We start from the raw sequence: 17,070 nt of genomic DNA on the forward strand, positions 1-17,070 counted from the left end.
GCTTTTTAATATCTTATTCCCAGAGGTGAATTGTTCCAAAACTAAAAAAGCCTCTTACTTTGACCTATCTTCTTTCCCAGATAAGAAAAAGCTAGTTATCTGATATAGAAGTGGACTTCTTCAATCATCTTTAAATCTTCGGTTTCCTTCTTTACTGTTTTGATGTCCTGCGCGGATTCTAGCTCAGCTGGATTGAGCGAGGGCCAGTTCTTCTCTAACTGCATTGTTTGATCAAATCAATCTGTCCATTAAAAATGATGTAGGAACCTGTGTGTTCACATGCATTTCCATCCTCTACCAGGAAAATACTTATTCACTTCCTATAGATGTGATGTTTACTTTCTTATACAAACATGCAGGATGTTCACATTAAATAGAATATCCACAAATCATCAGTTCCCTTAGTTTTCTATGTCTGATCACTCGTGCTCTAAAAATTCGAAAGTGGCATCTAAAGTTGAACTAGCCCTATGCATCCATTATAGACTGCAAAATCCGAGAATGTAAAAAGATGAAAATTGATGTGGGAATCCTTCTCGTCAAAGATGGAATGACTAATTCTCGATGAGAAATCATTTATTTTTTCAAGCAAGGCAGAAACATGAGGTGGTTGAGGTTGCAGAACGATTCACCAGCAACATGGAAGTATAGACAATTGTCGTGGACTTGGCAGCGTTCCTGGCTTCAGCTTCTTCCTGCAGGCCAATTGACCGGGACGAAGTCAAATGAGTGACGCCTATATATAGAGTTGCTATACATGCAGCATTTCACAACAATTCTCAAAGAAGCAGAATTACCGAGACAGACTAAACCAAGCTCAGAAATTTTTCCATGATGAAGTTCTTTCAAACACTTGTCCTCTTGGCTTTGGCATCATCCTGTGCCTTTGCCTCTGACCCGAGTCCTCTTCAGGACTTCTGTGTCGCCGTAGACGACCCCAACTCTGCAGTGTTTGTGAATGGGAAGTACTGCAAGGACCCAAAGCTCGCCATGGCAGATGATTTCTCGTTCACAAAGCTCAGATATCCGGGAACACATCGAATCCGCTTGGATCCAAAGTCATGACTGCTTTCGTCGAACAATTCCCAGGACTCCATGGCCCGCCTTGACTTTGCTCCGTATGGTGTAAAACCCCACCTATCCATCCTTGTGGCACTGAGATGCTAGCGGTCGTGGAGGGTACGCTCCATGTCGGTTTCGTCACATCCAACCAATTAAACAACACTCTCTTCACCAAAGTCCTGACCAAAGGAGATGTTTTCGTGTTTCCGCAAGGCCTCATTCACTTCCAGCTGAAAATTGGAGAAACTAATGCACTGGCCTTTGCTTTCTTGAGTAGCCAGAACCCGGGACTCATAACAATCGCGAATTTAGTCTTTGGGTCGAAGCCGCCGATCAATGTCGACGTCCTCACAAAGGCCTTCCAAGTGGACAGCAAACTGATCAACTATCTCCAGGCACAGAACTGGTTTGACAACCATTAGGCAGATGTTCACAGGAATAATGTGTTTGTTCATTACAACATAAAGAAAAATTCTTTCAAATAACATACTGACTTTTGGATATTAGTACAATTGCTTGTCACCTCTCTCTCTCTCTCTCTTTGAATGCGTGCGTGGCTCTACATTATTTATTGAGATGAAACTGTATACCATATAGTGAATCTTTCATTAAATGAGCAGTGAATTTGCATTTTGCATCTCATCCGCAAAAGGACATGGATAGTGATTTTTCTTTCTTCAAATTTCCGACTTATTTCTCTGTAATTCCGAAAAGGAAACAAATTTCATATATTCGGAGGGCTAATTTTGGATTGGTTTGGATCTTTAATTTGACGCGGTATTTAGTCAAGCGAAAATTAATTGATAAAATTCAGGATAAATCAATACGGGCACCTGGAATGGAGATAAACCTAAACGTGTAAGAATTTTCAAAATATGGCGTGACTCGATTACAATTTTAAGTACGCATTTCATAGAGGTGCCTTTCATCACTAGAGTGCATTCGTGGGAAAAAAACAACATAAGGGCAACCGCTCACGCACGTAAAAGAACGAATTTTCGAAGCACCGCAACAATAATCTTTTGATCCTTGGACCAAAGAAGAAAAGCCAGGTGATGGACCGCCATGATTAGGCTTATGGATCTCATCTCCACATGCTTGTCCCTAACAAATTCCCCATTTTTCTAATTTACTTTTGCAATTTGGCGACGTCCCTTTCATAACTAATTACTGGGCTGCCCAACGGGCTGAAAATTAACGCGCTCTCCGTTTTTCCCTTCTCTGTCGACATTATTAATAATTAGTAATTTCGTGATTAATTAAACTTAATTAAATCAATAATCAATATCATTTCGTTCGGAGTCTAAACATAAAACTCGTAGACCCTCGTTTTCCTTAATAAAATTTAACACCAAATAATAGGGAAAAGTGTCAAAAAAGTCCTAAACGTTTTGCATTTGTGCCAATTTAGTCCTAAACCTTTTTTTGGTGCCAATTCAATCCTAAACCTTTTGCATTGGTGCCAATTCAGTCTTAAACCTTTTTATCTTTGTGCCAATTAAGTCTTTCCGGCCAATTTTGGCCGGATTTTGCTAACGTGGATGCCGACCGGTCATCGGCGCTGATGTGGATGAAATTTTAATAATATTTTTTGAATTTTTATTCTTTTTTTTTTTTTCCCTCCCTCCTTCCTCCAGCCTGTCGCCGAACTGGCGACCATCCAGAGACCAGAGGCCGGCGAGGTTGACCTTACCGGCCACAGTAAAGGCGAGCCTCGCCATGGCTAGGCGAGGCACGACCTTGCCGGATCTGGCGAGGTCGTGCCTCGCCTAGCTGCCGGCGAGGCTCGACCTCGCCAAATCCAACGAGGCTCGAGCTCTCGTCGGAGGCCGCGATGAAGGCCTTTGGCGAGGGCTTGACCCTCACCGGCGGTTGGGCGAGGCACGACCTCGCTAGATCTGGCGAGGTCCAACCTCGCCTAGCCATGGCAAGGCTCACCTTTGCCTTCGCCGGCGAGAGCGAGCCTCGCCAGTGGCCGGCTAGGTCGCGCTAGTGGCCGGTCACCGGTCCGGCGACCGGCTAGAGGAAGGAGAGAGGTGAGGGAAAAAAATTCAAAAAAAATTCAAAAAAAAATTCAAATATTATTAAAAGTTGTCCACGTCAGTGACGGTGATCGGCCGCCGGCCGACCGACGTTCACGTTAGCAAAATTTGGCCAAAATTGGCTGGAATGACTGAATTGGCACAAAGACAAAACGGTTTAGGACTGAATTGGCACCAATACAAAAGGTTTAGGCCTGAATTGGCACTAAAAAAAGGACAAAAGTACACCACAAGTGCCATAACTTGTGTACGGCGATCACTTTGGTGCCATAACATTTTTTCGGATCACTTTGGTGCCAAGTCGGAGGAAAATCGATCACTTTAGTGACTCCGGCCAAAAAGCTGACATGGCATTTATATAAAAAAAAATGGTCTGACTTGTACACGGTGGAAATTACGTAACTTTTTTTTCGAATTTTTTAATTTTTAGAAAAATAATAATAATTAAAATAATTTAAAAAATAAAAAAGTGTTGCGCGTGGCGAGGGCTCGAGGAGCCCTCGCGCCGCCTGCTAGCCACCACCGCCGGAAGGACCGGCGGTGGTGGGCGCAGTGGTCGGCGAGGGTCGCCGGCCCTTGGCCGAGGCCCGGCGACCCTAAGCGTCGCCCGGCGAGGCGAGACCTCGCCGTCGCCTGGGTCGTGACGGCGAGGCCCCGCCTCGCCGGCGGCGAGGCCATGCCTCGCCGTCGCGACCCAGGCGACGGCAAGGTCGGCCTCGCCTTCGGCGGCGCGGCGGAACCTCGCCGTCGCGACCCAGGGCGATGGCGAGGTCTCGCCTCGCCCGGCAGGCGAGGCCGGACTCGCCGTCGCCGGGTCGCGACGGCGAGGCGCGGCCTCGCCTTCGGCCAGGCGAGGTGGGACCTCGCCATCGCCCGGGTCGCGACGGCGAGGTCCCACCTCTCCTAGAGAAGGCGGGAGGCCGACGGGCGAGGCGGGACCTCGCCATCGCCGGGTCGCGACGGCGAGGTCCCACCTCTCCCGGCGAAGGCGAGGCCGACGGGCGGCGGGACCTCGCCATCGCACGGGTCGCGACGACGAGGCGCGGCCTCGCCTTCGCGGGCGAGGCGGGACCTCGCCATCGCCCGGGTCGCGACGGCGAGGTCCCACCTCTCCCGGCGAAGGCGAGGCCGACCTCGCCGTCGCGGGTCGCGACGGGCGCGACCTCGCCTTCGGCCGGGCGAGGCAAGACCACGCCGTCGCAACCCGGGTGACGGCGAGGTCTCGCCTCGCCGCCTTGGGCGAGGCGGGACCTCGCCTTCGCCTGGGTCGCGACGGCGAGATCCCGCCTCACCCAGCGAAGGCGAGGCCGACCTCGCCGTCGCCTGGATCGCGACGGCAAGGTCCCGCCTCGCCCAGCGAAGGCGAGGTGACGCAGAGAGAAAGCGTAAATTTTTAACAACTCCAAAGAACTCGAAATTTTTATTCAATAATACTGTGAACTTGATTACAAGACGGACATCTTATATATAGAGATAGGACTCCTAATACTAATGGAAACCGAATAATTAAAGATAACATCTAATAAACTAATATAGGAAACTGCCTGAATGGTAATATAGGAAACTGCCTGACTGGTCATATAGGAAACTGCCTAAATGATAATATAGGAAACTGCCTAAATGATAATATAGGAAATTGCCTGAATGGTTGTTTTCCTCAAAATCAGAAAAACTGCCAAGATTTCCGGTGATTACGGCGATCACATTGTTCAAGATAATCACAGGCTAACTGTTCTACATCATTCCCTCCCTCTTCGGAAAAACTCGCCCTTGAGTTATGATTAGGATAGAGGGGTGTATTGGGAGCATGATACTCAAATAAGTCTGCCACATTAAATGTAGGGGAAATGTTGAGATCACCAGGAAGGTCAACTACATAGGCATTGTCGTTGATCTTCTTCAAGATGCGGCAAGGACCGATCTTCTTGTGCTTCAGTTTATTATAGGTACCTACAGGAAAACGCTCCTTTCGCAGGAAAATCATTACCTCATCGCCTACCTCAAAAATTTTCGAATGTCGCCGTTTGTCAGCATCCTCCTTATACTTTGAATTAGAAGCAGCCAGTTGACTAGCCATAGCAGCTTGGACTTCATTAATTCTGGTCGCCAAATTCTCTGCCGCGACACTATAGCCTGGAATCCTGGGCAAGGGAACCAAATCCAGAGTATGCTGTGGTGTACGCCCATAAACGACCTGAAAGGGAGATGTACCGGTAGAGCGGTTAATCGAGTTGTTGAAGGCGAACTCAGCAGGAGCAAGATACCGGTCCCATTGCTTAGGCATATCACTGCAGAGGCAGCGAATGATATCCGCCATAGTACGATTCACAACTTCCGTCTGACCATCCGTTTGGGGATGAAAAGAACTACTATACTGTAAATCAGTCCCAAACAAACGCCATAAAGTACTGAAATATCGAATGAAACGCCTATAGAATGTTGCAAGACCATGGAAACTTCGAGCCTCGCCAACATTATTTGGAACTGGCCAATTGCGAATCACGGTCACCTTATCTGCATCAACGTGAAGTCCATCCGCGCCAACAACAAAACCCAAAAACAAGAGGCGTTCTGTCATGAAGCTACACTTTTTCAAATTAATGAACAATTTATTTTGCTGCAAGGTTAGTAGGACATCCCTCAAGTGCTCCATGTGTTGACGCCCATCCGGACTATATATGAGTATATCATCAAAGAAAACTACCACAAACTTGCCAAGAAAAGGTTTGAGAACCTGAGTCATCAAACGCATGAAAGTACTAGGCGCGTTAGTGAGTCCAAACGGCATGACAAGCCATTCGTACAAACCTGCACTTGTCTTGAAGGCCGTTTTCCATTCATCGCCAGGACGGATGCGAACTTGGTGGTATCCGCTTTGAAGGTCGATCTTCGTAAAAATCCGTGATCCAGCAAGTCTGTTTAGCATATCATCAAGTCGTGGAATCAGAAACCTATACTTGACAGTAATCCGGTTAATGGCACGACTGTCTACACACATACGCATGGTGCCGTCTTTCTTTGGCGTAAGAAACGCAGGAACTGCACATGGACTTTTGCTTTCACGCAAGAAGCCCTTTCGAAGGAGCTCTCCCACTGCTCCCGTAGAATCGATTATCCTTCGATTCATTCGATAATGCGGCAAATTAGGAAGACTAGCACCTGGAAGAAAATCAATCTCATGCTTGGATATCCCTCAAAGGAGGTAATCCGTCGGGTAAATCCTCGTGCATAACATTACCGAATACCTTTAATAAGGGCTTAAGAATGTCGGGAACACGAACCACAACTTGCTGGTCGCCCTTGTCCACAATCATATACATCCCTTCACGCTTTCGGATGTTCATCATAACCCCTGCATTCTGCTTCTTCACAATATGAGGGGAATTACTCTTCGGTCTCAAAGTAATTTTAGTCCTTTTCCACACAAAAGAATACGTATTCTCCCTAGCTCGGTGTGTAGCATCAACATCATATTGCCATGGCCGACCCAGTAAAGCATGACACGCATCCATCTCCACAACATCACAGACAATAGTATCTTGATATGATTTCCCAATCGAAATAGGTAAACGGCATAATTGGTTTACCTTAAGTTCTGCTCCCTCGTGTATCCACCCGATCGTGTAGGGCGCGGGATGCGGCTCTGTCTTTAGTTGCAAGTGATCCACCAAGGCCTTTGACACTATGTTCTCGCAACTTCCGCTGTCAATAATGATATCGCATACTTTGCCATTGACAGTACAGCGAGCGCGGAAAAGCTGATTCCACTGGGTATCTTCTATTCGCGGAGCAAACAATAGACGACGCACAACACAATTAACTTGCTCGCCCACTTCATCTTCCACTCCCACTTCTTCTTCCTTTTCCCAATCTTCCTCATACACATCTTCGTCATGTTCAACGATATTGGCCATTCTACGATGAGGACAATCGCTGGAACGATGGCTCAACTCGTTACACTTGTAACACCTTATCGGTTGGGGCTTGGCATATGGATTCTGGGTATTCTGATTGGGAGTGCGATTGCTTGCTGCGACTGCTTCCTTAGGCGTCCCACTAGTACCCCCTGGAACTCGACTCGAATAAGGTGTTTGTTGACTAGAACTTGCAACATCAGGCTGTCTTCCTTTCCCGAATGACCCATGACCCGAATAATTGCTACCACGAGTACTAGGGCTAGTCCTCTCCAATTGCACCTCAATTTTTCGCGCCATATCCTGGGCATCTTCGACAGAGAACAGTCGATGCAAAGAAACCCGATCCAGGATATTAAGTCGCAAACCAATAATGTACCTAGCAGTTTGTTGTGCCTCGGACTTATCCAGGTTATTGCGAGCGGAGAGTCGAAGGAACTCTTCCGTATAAGCTTGGACCGATCTATTTCATTGTCTGCAATTTTGGAATTGCTGAAATAACAGTTGCTCATAGTCCGTTGGGAGGAACCTCTTCTTCAACTTCTATTTCATCTGACCCCATGATCGAATAGGAGCCTTGCCTTGTCGACGTCGCGTCAATTGAGTCTGTTCCCACCAAGCTGAAGCGCCACCTTTCAACTTGTACGCCATAAGTTTCACTTGGCGATCCTCGTCAATATCCATAGCGTCGAAGAATTTTTCGACCTCCCAAAGCCAATCAAGGAAATCTTCAATATCCAAATTCCCATTGAAAGTAGGGAGATCCACCTTTAGTTGATACTGCTCAAGATCTCGTCGATATCCTCCCTGACGTCGATTCCCACGAACATGCTCCACCTGGAATCACCTGTATCGGCGACCACCACGAATCTGCATCTCCTGGAAATCATCGTCTTCGTCTTCCGTATCCTCGACATTGTCTTGACGCCTATGTCGGGGAATTCCTCCACGCCCCATAGCATCTTTGGGATCACAAACGACAGGAATTCGCTTGGCTGGAAGAACACCAGGCGCATGGTTTGTGGACAAATGCTGGATGGCATCAAGGATCTCTTGAAACCTCCGATCGGTTTGATCCACGAACTGATTGAACTCAGCCCGCGTAATAGGCTCGTTCTCACGGCCCTCAGCAGCGGGGAGATTGACATTCACGTTATTCACCATCGTCACAGGAGAAACCTGCTCTGATACCAAATGACGCAGAGAGAAAGCGTAAATTTGGAACAACTCCAAAGAACTCGAAATTTTTATTCAATAATACTGTGAACTTGATTACAAGACGGACATCTTATATATAGAGATAGGACTCCTAATACTAATGGAAACCGAATAATTAAAGATAACATCTAATAAACTAATATAGGAAACTGCCTGAATGGTAATATAGGAAACTGCCTGACTTGTCATATAGGAAACTGCCTAAATGATAATATAGGAAACTGCCTAAATGATAATATAGGAAATTGCCTGAATGGTTGTTTTCCCCAAAATCAGAAAAACTGCCGAGAGTTCCGGTGATTACGGCGATCACATTGTTCAAGATAATCACAGGCTAACTATTCTACATCACGAAGCCAGACCTCGCCGTCGCCTGGGTCGCGATGGCGAGGCGCGGCCTCGCCTTCGCTGGGCGAGGCGGGACCTCGCCGTCGCCTGGGTCGCGATGGCGAGGCGCTGGGCGAGGCGGGACCTCGCCATGCGCACGGGTTGCGACGGCGAGGTCCCGCCTCACCGGCGAGGCGAGGCCGACCTCGCCGTCGCACGGGTCGCGACGGCGAGGAGAGACCTTGCCGTCGCGACTCGGGTGACGGCGAGGTCTCGCCTCGCCTTCGCCAGGCAAGGCGGGACCTCACCATCGCTGGGTCGCGACGGCGAGGTCCCGCCTCGCCCGGCGAGGCGAGGCCGACCTCGCCGTCGCTGAGTCGCGACGGCGAGGCGCGGCCTCGCCCTTGGGCGAGGCGAGACCTCGCCGTCGGGACCCGAGCAACGGCGAGGTCGAGCCTCGCCGGATCCGGCCCTCGCCGGGCGAGGCGAGGGTCGCCGGGGGTCGGCGAGGGTTGTCAGGCCCCTACCAGGGGTCGGCGACCCTCGCCGACCACTGCGCCCACCACCGCCGGCCCTTCCTGGCGGTGGTAGCTTGGCGGCAGCAGCGGCGAGGGCTCCCTCGCCGCTGCTACAGGGCTTTTTTTTATAATTAATTAATTTAATATTTTAAAAAAATACACGTCAGCAGGCTAAACGGCGTCGTTTTTTGTTTTTAACGCTGACTGGACCTCTCCAGCGAGCCGTGTCAGCGACACTTCGGATTTCCGGCGAGCCACGTCAGCATTAGCACTAAAGTGATCGATTTTCAAAAAAGTTAGCACCAAAGTGATCCGAAAAAAAGTTATGGCACCAAAGTGATCGCTGTACACAAGTTATGGCACTTGTGGTGTACTTTTGTCCTAAAAAAAGGTTTAGGACTAAATTGGCACCAATGCAAAAGGTTTAGGATTGAATTGACACCAAAAAAAGGTTTAAGACTAAATTGGCACAAATACAAAAGGTGTAGGACTTTTTTGGTACTTTTCTCCCAAATAATAGGAAAATACAAAGAGAAATTCGTCGTCTTCGTCATAGTTTATTCTTCTTTCTTGACATTATGTTCAATGGGGCATGATGTGCATCTATCACCTTTATGGCCGTTCAAGGTATTGATTTCCTTTACTTGGTGTGCTCGCATTCAAACATATGTCGAGCTTCAAGGATTGTAGTGCATGCAACAAATGAAAGTGTGAAATAATGCTTAAGAGGACATCTGTTGCCATATTTGAAAAGGAAGATAACGAAATATAAATTAAAATTTCTTTCGTTGTTGTTTTTGGATACATGTCCTCCTATTCTTTTTCTACGGTTTTTAATTTTGATTACCGACTTCGAACGTACTTGATAAGATGGTGCATGCTATCATGTCATATAGTAAGAAACTTTTAGTAAACCGAGAGAGTATTATTATTCCGAAAATTGCTCACACCCCGCCTATCCATAAGATTAGAATGCGTCACAGTTAGTAATGTGAAACCATCAGAATCACCTCCGTGGCATAATTTGTTAATTAAACATGACTAATCTAGGCAAAATGGAAACGGAGATTACACATTAATTGCTAACATCTCGAAAAGCCTCTTACTTTGACCCATCCTCTTCCCCAGATAAGAAAAAGCTTGTTATCTGATATAGAAATGGACTTCTTCAATCATCTCTAAATCTTCGGTTTCCTTCTTTACTGTTTTGATGTCATGCGCGGATTCTAGCTCAGCTGGATTGAGCGAGGGCCGATTCTTCTCTAAGTGCATTGTTTGATCAAATCAATCTATCCATTAAAAATGATGTAGGAACCTGTGTGTTCACATGCATCTCCATTCTCCACCGGGAAAACACTTATTCACTTCCTATAGATGTTAAGTATACTTTCTTATACAAACATGCAGGATGTTCACATTAAAGGGAATATCCACAAATCATCAGTTCCCTCAATTTGATTACCCGCGCTCTAAAAATTACAACGTGGCATCTAAAGTTGAATTAGCCGTATGCATCCATTGTAGACTAGAAAATCTGAGAATGGGAAAAGATGAAAAGTGAAGTGGATCTCTTCTCGTCAAAGACGGAATGACTAATTCTCTATGAGAACTCGTTTATTTTTTCAGGCAAGGCAGAAACATGAGGTGGTTGAGGTTGCAGAATGATTCCCCAGCAACACGGAAGTATAAACAATTGTCGTGGACTTGGCAGCGTTCCTGGCTTCTGCTTCTTCCTGCAGGCCAATTGACTGGGACAAAGTCAAATGACTGACGCCTATGTATAGAGTTGCTAAACATTCCGCATTTCACAACAATTCTCAACGAAGCAGAATTACCAAGACCATCAAGCTCAGAAATTTTTCCATGATGAAGTTCTTTCAAACATTTGTCCCCTTGGCTTTGGCATCATCCTGTGCCTTTGGCTTTGAGCCGAGTCCTCTTCAGGAGAAAATGTTCAGTAGTACCAAAGCGCCATGTCAGCTGCTGATCTGCTGCGCATTTGTCTAGTCAGATCCATTCAGAGGCTGACACGTGGCAAACTTATTATAATTGAATAAACACGTCTGAGAATTGGACTGGTGCCCATAAATGCTTTTAGCAGCGTTTTGCAGCAAAAAATTTGAACGCCGGCCCAGAAAAGAAGAGAGAGAGTTTCTCCTTCGTCCTTCGAATGCTTAGGATAGATCAAACATCTCTGTTTTCGCTTAGAATCGAACTCCTTCATCTTCGCTCGACCGCAGCCTCGAATACCTCCATTTTCGCGAGTGGCGAAGATCTCCACTTTCGCAAAGACAGCCGCTCGATAGTCACTTCCAAGACCTCCATTTTCTCGAGGACGGCCGCTTCAAAGACCTCCACTTTCATTAAGACTGCCGCTTTTGCTTAGAAGACCTCTTTGAAGCGGCGGGAGATGGAATTCCCAATCCTGGACTCTGATTTCCAGATATTTGGTGCTCTTCGCGGCATTTTCCCAGGTTCGTCGACCCCTCTCTGTTCTTAGCCATTTGGCGGCAGAGGAAAGAAAGAAAATACTCAACTAATAGCTATTCTTTGTCAATGATTATCATTAACCTTGATCACAGGGAAAATGGAGTTTTTGCTTGTCTTGGCAGCCAAGAATAGCGATTGTTTGTAATAGGGTGCTGCATTTCCATTTAGCTGTTTGTTGATAAAATTTCTGTCCTTTAAATTTTGGGTTATTTCTGTTTGCAGACGCAACCAAGAGTTTTTCAAGAAGTTATGATGAAAGATTAATAATCATCGACTCAATTTCATCCCCGATCACGCCAATAATTGGCAGCAGTGGTTCACAGGGTACACACTCTTGAATGTAGGCACAGTTTCCATGTCTTCTAAAGCACTGGACGGATATGATTTATGTATATTATGCCTCGACTTGCAATTTGCATTTGTCATCATTGTCTCCGCAAAATGTGGACGTAGCTGAGCTTGGAGAGGCATCGAACGAAAATGAACAAAGTGGAACTTGAGTGGAGCAACATAAGTTTGGCCGCTGTAATTCTTCAATCTTTAACTAAATTATTATTTGAATGACAGTATCTAGATGTCCAGATGAAACTCGCATTCTTTAAGGGAAACTTCTTTTTCAAAGCTTCATATGAGAAATTCATATCTATGCATTGTAGCTGCTTCTGCAAGAAAAATCGAAGGAGAAAGTTTTATTGTAGCTTACATAAAAACTTCTGAACAATCCCAACTTCTGTTTGTTCGCTCACCGGATGAGCACAATGTCAAATTGGGAGTGCAAAAGTGGATGCCAGAATAGTTAGCCACCAGAGTATGCACCATATTCATCTCCCTTTCTAGCTATAGATTCGAAACTTCTCTATGATCCATTTTCAAGGTAATATATTCTATATAAGGTAAGCAACAGTCTCTCCGAAAATAGAAGTTGAGAAATATATAGAAGATGTCAAGCAATAAACAAAGAAGTCTTCCCCAAACAAAAAAACAGATCCTTGAAAATCTGATGCATCGATTGCTTCCACATTCAACTTGCTTGCTGGAGGAAGATTAAAAAAGCAAACTTTTTTTGGGGTTCCTGCACAAAAGAGTATTAGAATTACCTTATGTCTTTCTCATGCTCAAATGCATTTTTAGAATGGAATGCTGCATATCAGTAAGCCAAAAGGATTAATGGAATAATTTTATCACATTAAATCAGCATCGTGAGGTGGGATTGGTGGAGAGTGTTATTCGCAATTACATACAAATGTGCATCTTTGCAATACTCCTTTACTTTTGTTTGCTTTATGTCCATTTTCGCACTTCAAATCCCTTGCAAATTGCACATGCATTATATGTATTGTAAGTTTCATCTTCATTAGCAAACATCATGCCAATTCTAAATTCAAATTCTTCATCAATATTATGCACGATGATATTATCTTTTGAAAACTCCAAAATTTTACGAAAAGAATCTAATCATTAATATAGAGCAAATACAAATTTAATTCTAAAAAGATAGTCATGGCCATTTCTCCTGAGAACAAGGCATTGCTGGAAGTGAATCTCAAACACGAGTTTTGCGGTCCGCTCATATTGGTTTCTCATGGTGACATGGAGAGGCGTTCAATCGTTGTTTGGCCTGGAGGATTGCATTCCGACCAAAGCATCTAACACAATCCCACGACTTTTTAGCAAATCGTGAACCATTCATCTCCATATTACTGCCCACAGTGTTATCATTAACTAAGCAGGACTCAAATTGACTCAGCAAGCGCGAAACGAAAGAAAAAATTGAAAGTTTAGAACAGCTCTGCAAGCACCGCTGTCACGTCCCGAACCCCATCGAGCACGCGACATCCCTCTTCGGTCGAATTAATGCGACATCCTAGGAAACGTGGCCGACCCAAATGAACCCATCAGAGTTTAATTGCGGCGGAAACAACAAACACCCAGACAATGATTTACCAGAGGTACTAGGGAGAATAAATTGCCAAACCACAAAATCTTATACTATACCTCGATTTAAGTACAATATCCATTTACAATAAAAACTTATGCCACAACCGCCATTTACAAACCACAAAGCAAAATATGCACCCTGAACTACCAAACTGCAAACCACCGATATCACAGAAAGATCAGTAGCCTGGGTAAGCACTACACCAAAAATGGGACACTTCCAAACTCTTCCTCAGCTCCAAAACTAATCTCTATGCCCTCTAGATGGCGACCACTCTGACTCACTCTCTTCGGAATCCTCATTCGAATCTTCATCAGGCACATGCTCATCCGATGACTCCGAATCGGCCTCAATCTCGATCGGATATTCTACAACATCATGATCAGTGTGCATAACAATCCCAAAACGCTGCGGCGGCGGCGACGGAAGGTTCATGGCTTGGGCGGGTGCTCTGAAATGGTTTGGTTGATACAACCATGAGACACTTCTCAATAAGTACACAACCTAAACCTTACCTAGGCTACCACGTATTCCAGACAAGTCCAGACACCGAATCAAGCAACACACAAACAACGTCCACACAATCGTACTGACCTGGTTTTCAATACACGCAACCTGCACGTTAGTCTTACATTCACATTTACAAATCGCATGCACTTTCCCACCCAATCTCATGCTCGAAGGCACATGTCAAACACACCACATTTCCGAACTCCACAATTCACATTCGTTCACGCACCACCACATCATTTTCATTTAACTTGCCACATCGCACCATCTCGTGCTCAATCACTTTCCTCAGCCTGCGTAAACACGCATCAGGCCTACATGATCGCGACCTGAGCATAACACGCCTCGGTCCGATCCCATTCTCACTTTCTTTTCTTAGCCCACATAAACACGCATCAGGCCTACATGATCGCGACCCGAGCATAACACGCCTTGGTCCGATCCCATTCTCACTTTCTTTCCTCAGCCCGCGTAAACACGCATCAGGCCTACATGATCGCAACCCGAGCATAACACGCCTCGGTCCGATCCCACAGTCGTATCACGACCCGCGTAAACACGCCTCAGGCCGGTTCAATTCCCCGCGTAAACACGCCTCAGGGATTTAGTGATCACACGAACATACCAACACACCGTATTTTATCTGTACCCCGCGTAAACACGCCTCAGGGCTTTTTAGTGATCACACGCACATCACACGCCTCAAATCTCACACGTTCACATACTCGAACATTAATTAAATGCACCCAATTCAACCATTTCAATTCAGCCCACATACAAACACACACATCAAGCATCAATTCCAGTCACGAGGGCAGCAACTATTCAACCTTGACACCCCCACCATTCCGCTCATAAAAATGAACATCCATAGAATCAGGGTAAATCTTGGCAGTTTACACAGTGACCGAAATCCCATCAAAATAAATAATAAATGAACTCCAAAAATTCTAAATTTTGGATATATCATAAAAAAATATCTTGATAAACATTTCTTATGAAGAACACGAAATCCGGTTCAACCTGCAACCAAGCCTTTTTGTCCCTCGAAATCAGACCAAAATCAGTTCGCTCTAACAGACTGTTTTGTCCTCAAAATACATTTCTTTCAACACCAAAATCACCTTGAAAAGATTTGAAATTTTTATATGTCATAGAAAAGAAAGTTTCCAACAACTTTTGTGAAGGAAATTTATTGAAAATAGATCTGGAAAATTTTATAAAAATTCGGTAAGACAAGAAGGTCGGGATGAACAGTGTCTCGGGCAGTTTTAAGACGGTCTGAAAATGGGTTTTCGTGCAGTTCAAATGGCCTCCAAAAATTCCAAATTTAAAATATATTATACTTCAAGATGTTGGGAGAAACTTTCATGAAGAAAACTTCCTCAAATTTGGCCCACAAAATTCTCCATAAAAATAGTAAATCAGATGGGTACAGTAGTCACGAATCCGAGTTTTGAAGTAAACAACCAAGATTCAAGTTCTAGCTCACTCCCATGGATCTCCAACCCACAAAACTCGTTCCTAAATGTCTAATCCAACACGCAACAGCCACTAACAGCCATGATCAGCCACCAACAACCACGATCAACACCCTAATCAACCCCTAAACTACCATAAACCGCGTCTAAACGAGTCCGATAATACCCGATGTCCTAGGCAAGGGTTAGATTGCGACTTACTTGGACTCTAGGCTAGCTCGGCTAGAGTGAAATGGAGTGGCGGTCGGCGGCCTCACGGCGGCGATCGGCGACGGCGAGCGGTTCGGCGACGGCGGACGGCGATCGGGCGGACGGTGGCGCGGCGGCGACGTGGCCAAGAGGGAGAGAGGGTGATCGGTGAGGGGGAGAGGGGAGAGAGAGAGTTTGCCGTGAGGGAGGGGAGAGAAATGAGAGGTGAGAGAGAGAAAATGGGTTTAAATAATGCACCCAATAATTGAATTCCCTTTATGGCCAAAATGACCATCTTGCCCTTCTCTCTACTTTTCAATCAACGGCCGAGATTCGTTCTTATCCTAAGATCGACGGCCGAGATCAAATCTTTTCCAAAAATATCCAAGGGCAATTTGGAAATTTCACAAAATTCCAAGGGCAAAATTGTTCATTTCTGAAGTTAGGGCAAAATGACCAAAATGCCATTCTCCTTTAACACTTGTCCTTAATAAACTCTTAAGGGTAAAACGGTCATTTTCCATCCTTCGCAGAAATTTAATTTTTCTAAAGGATCCAGGAAAATCCAAGACTGAACATGCTAATAACAACGTCGTCCAAATGTCCTGTCGTGACTTCCTAAATTTTCAATGCCCAAATTGATCTCTAATTTAATAACTGAATTTTGAATAACGTAACTTGAGCGTGTCTCGGACTAACGGGCGGCTTTTGGAGAAATTCGCATATTCGACCCGTGACTGATACTAAATCAAGTCAGGTGCAAGTTCGTTCGAATCGTGACGACCTCGCGAGGATCGATCGCTAGTTCCGATGGGCGCGATCGTTCGGTATAGGTTCTGGATCGTTCATCAACTCACCTCGTGGTCAAATGGAATCACCCGTGATCCACTCGTATGACAATGACGAACCGGCCCATAACTATCCTAAGATCGGCCTACATTGGCTCAAAATGTCACATCGACGATTCTATGGTCGAAAGTCAGTTCACAACCGAATTTCTTTAGTCGCAAGAATTTAAATCCCTAATTAGCCCTTCCCTAATGGTTAGTATACCAGGAATAGCCAGTTCCGAGCGAGACCTAGCTACAAGTACGTTCATAAAACCACTCATTTCATAAATCCCAAATGGGCAATTTCGGAATGTCACAACCGCACTCATAAACAGAGTAATCAGAGAGCTCCGGCAACAGATTCGCGCACCTGGGACACCGAACCAGCCGAACTTTCTCCGCGTTCTCCATTCAAAGACAAACCTCTGAGAACCAGAGCGACAAGTCCAAGCAGAATATAAAAAGCTTCTTTTATTATATGGGAGAAAATCAGGGGGACAGAAGGTCATTGAGCTGGATTCCTGAGGTCACTGGGTGGTCTCTAATGCGA

The 17,070-nt window shown here is 45.5% G+C and overlaps 1 pseudogene; it reads left to right on the plus strand.

The window, feature by feature from the left end:
- The first annotated feature begins 766 nt into the window (after positions 1–766).
- On the plus strand, positions 767–1,744 carry LOC115681572 (germin-like protein subfamily 1 member 19; annotated as a pseudogene).
- The last annotated feature ends 15,326 nt before the right edge of the window (positions 1,745–17,070 follow it).

Source organism: Syzygium oleosum, unplaced genomic scaffold (assembly GCF_021117445.2).
Source record: "Syzygium oleosum isolate NSW1041296 unplaced genomic scaffold, Sole_v2.1 Sole_v2.02, whole genome shotgun sequence".
Taxonomy (NCBI): Eukaryota; Viridiplantae; Streptophyta; class Magnoliopsida; order Myrtales; family Myrtaceae; genus Syzygium; species Syzygium oleosum.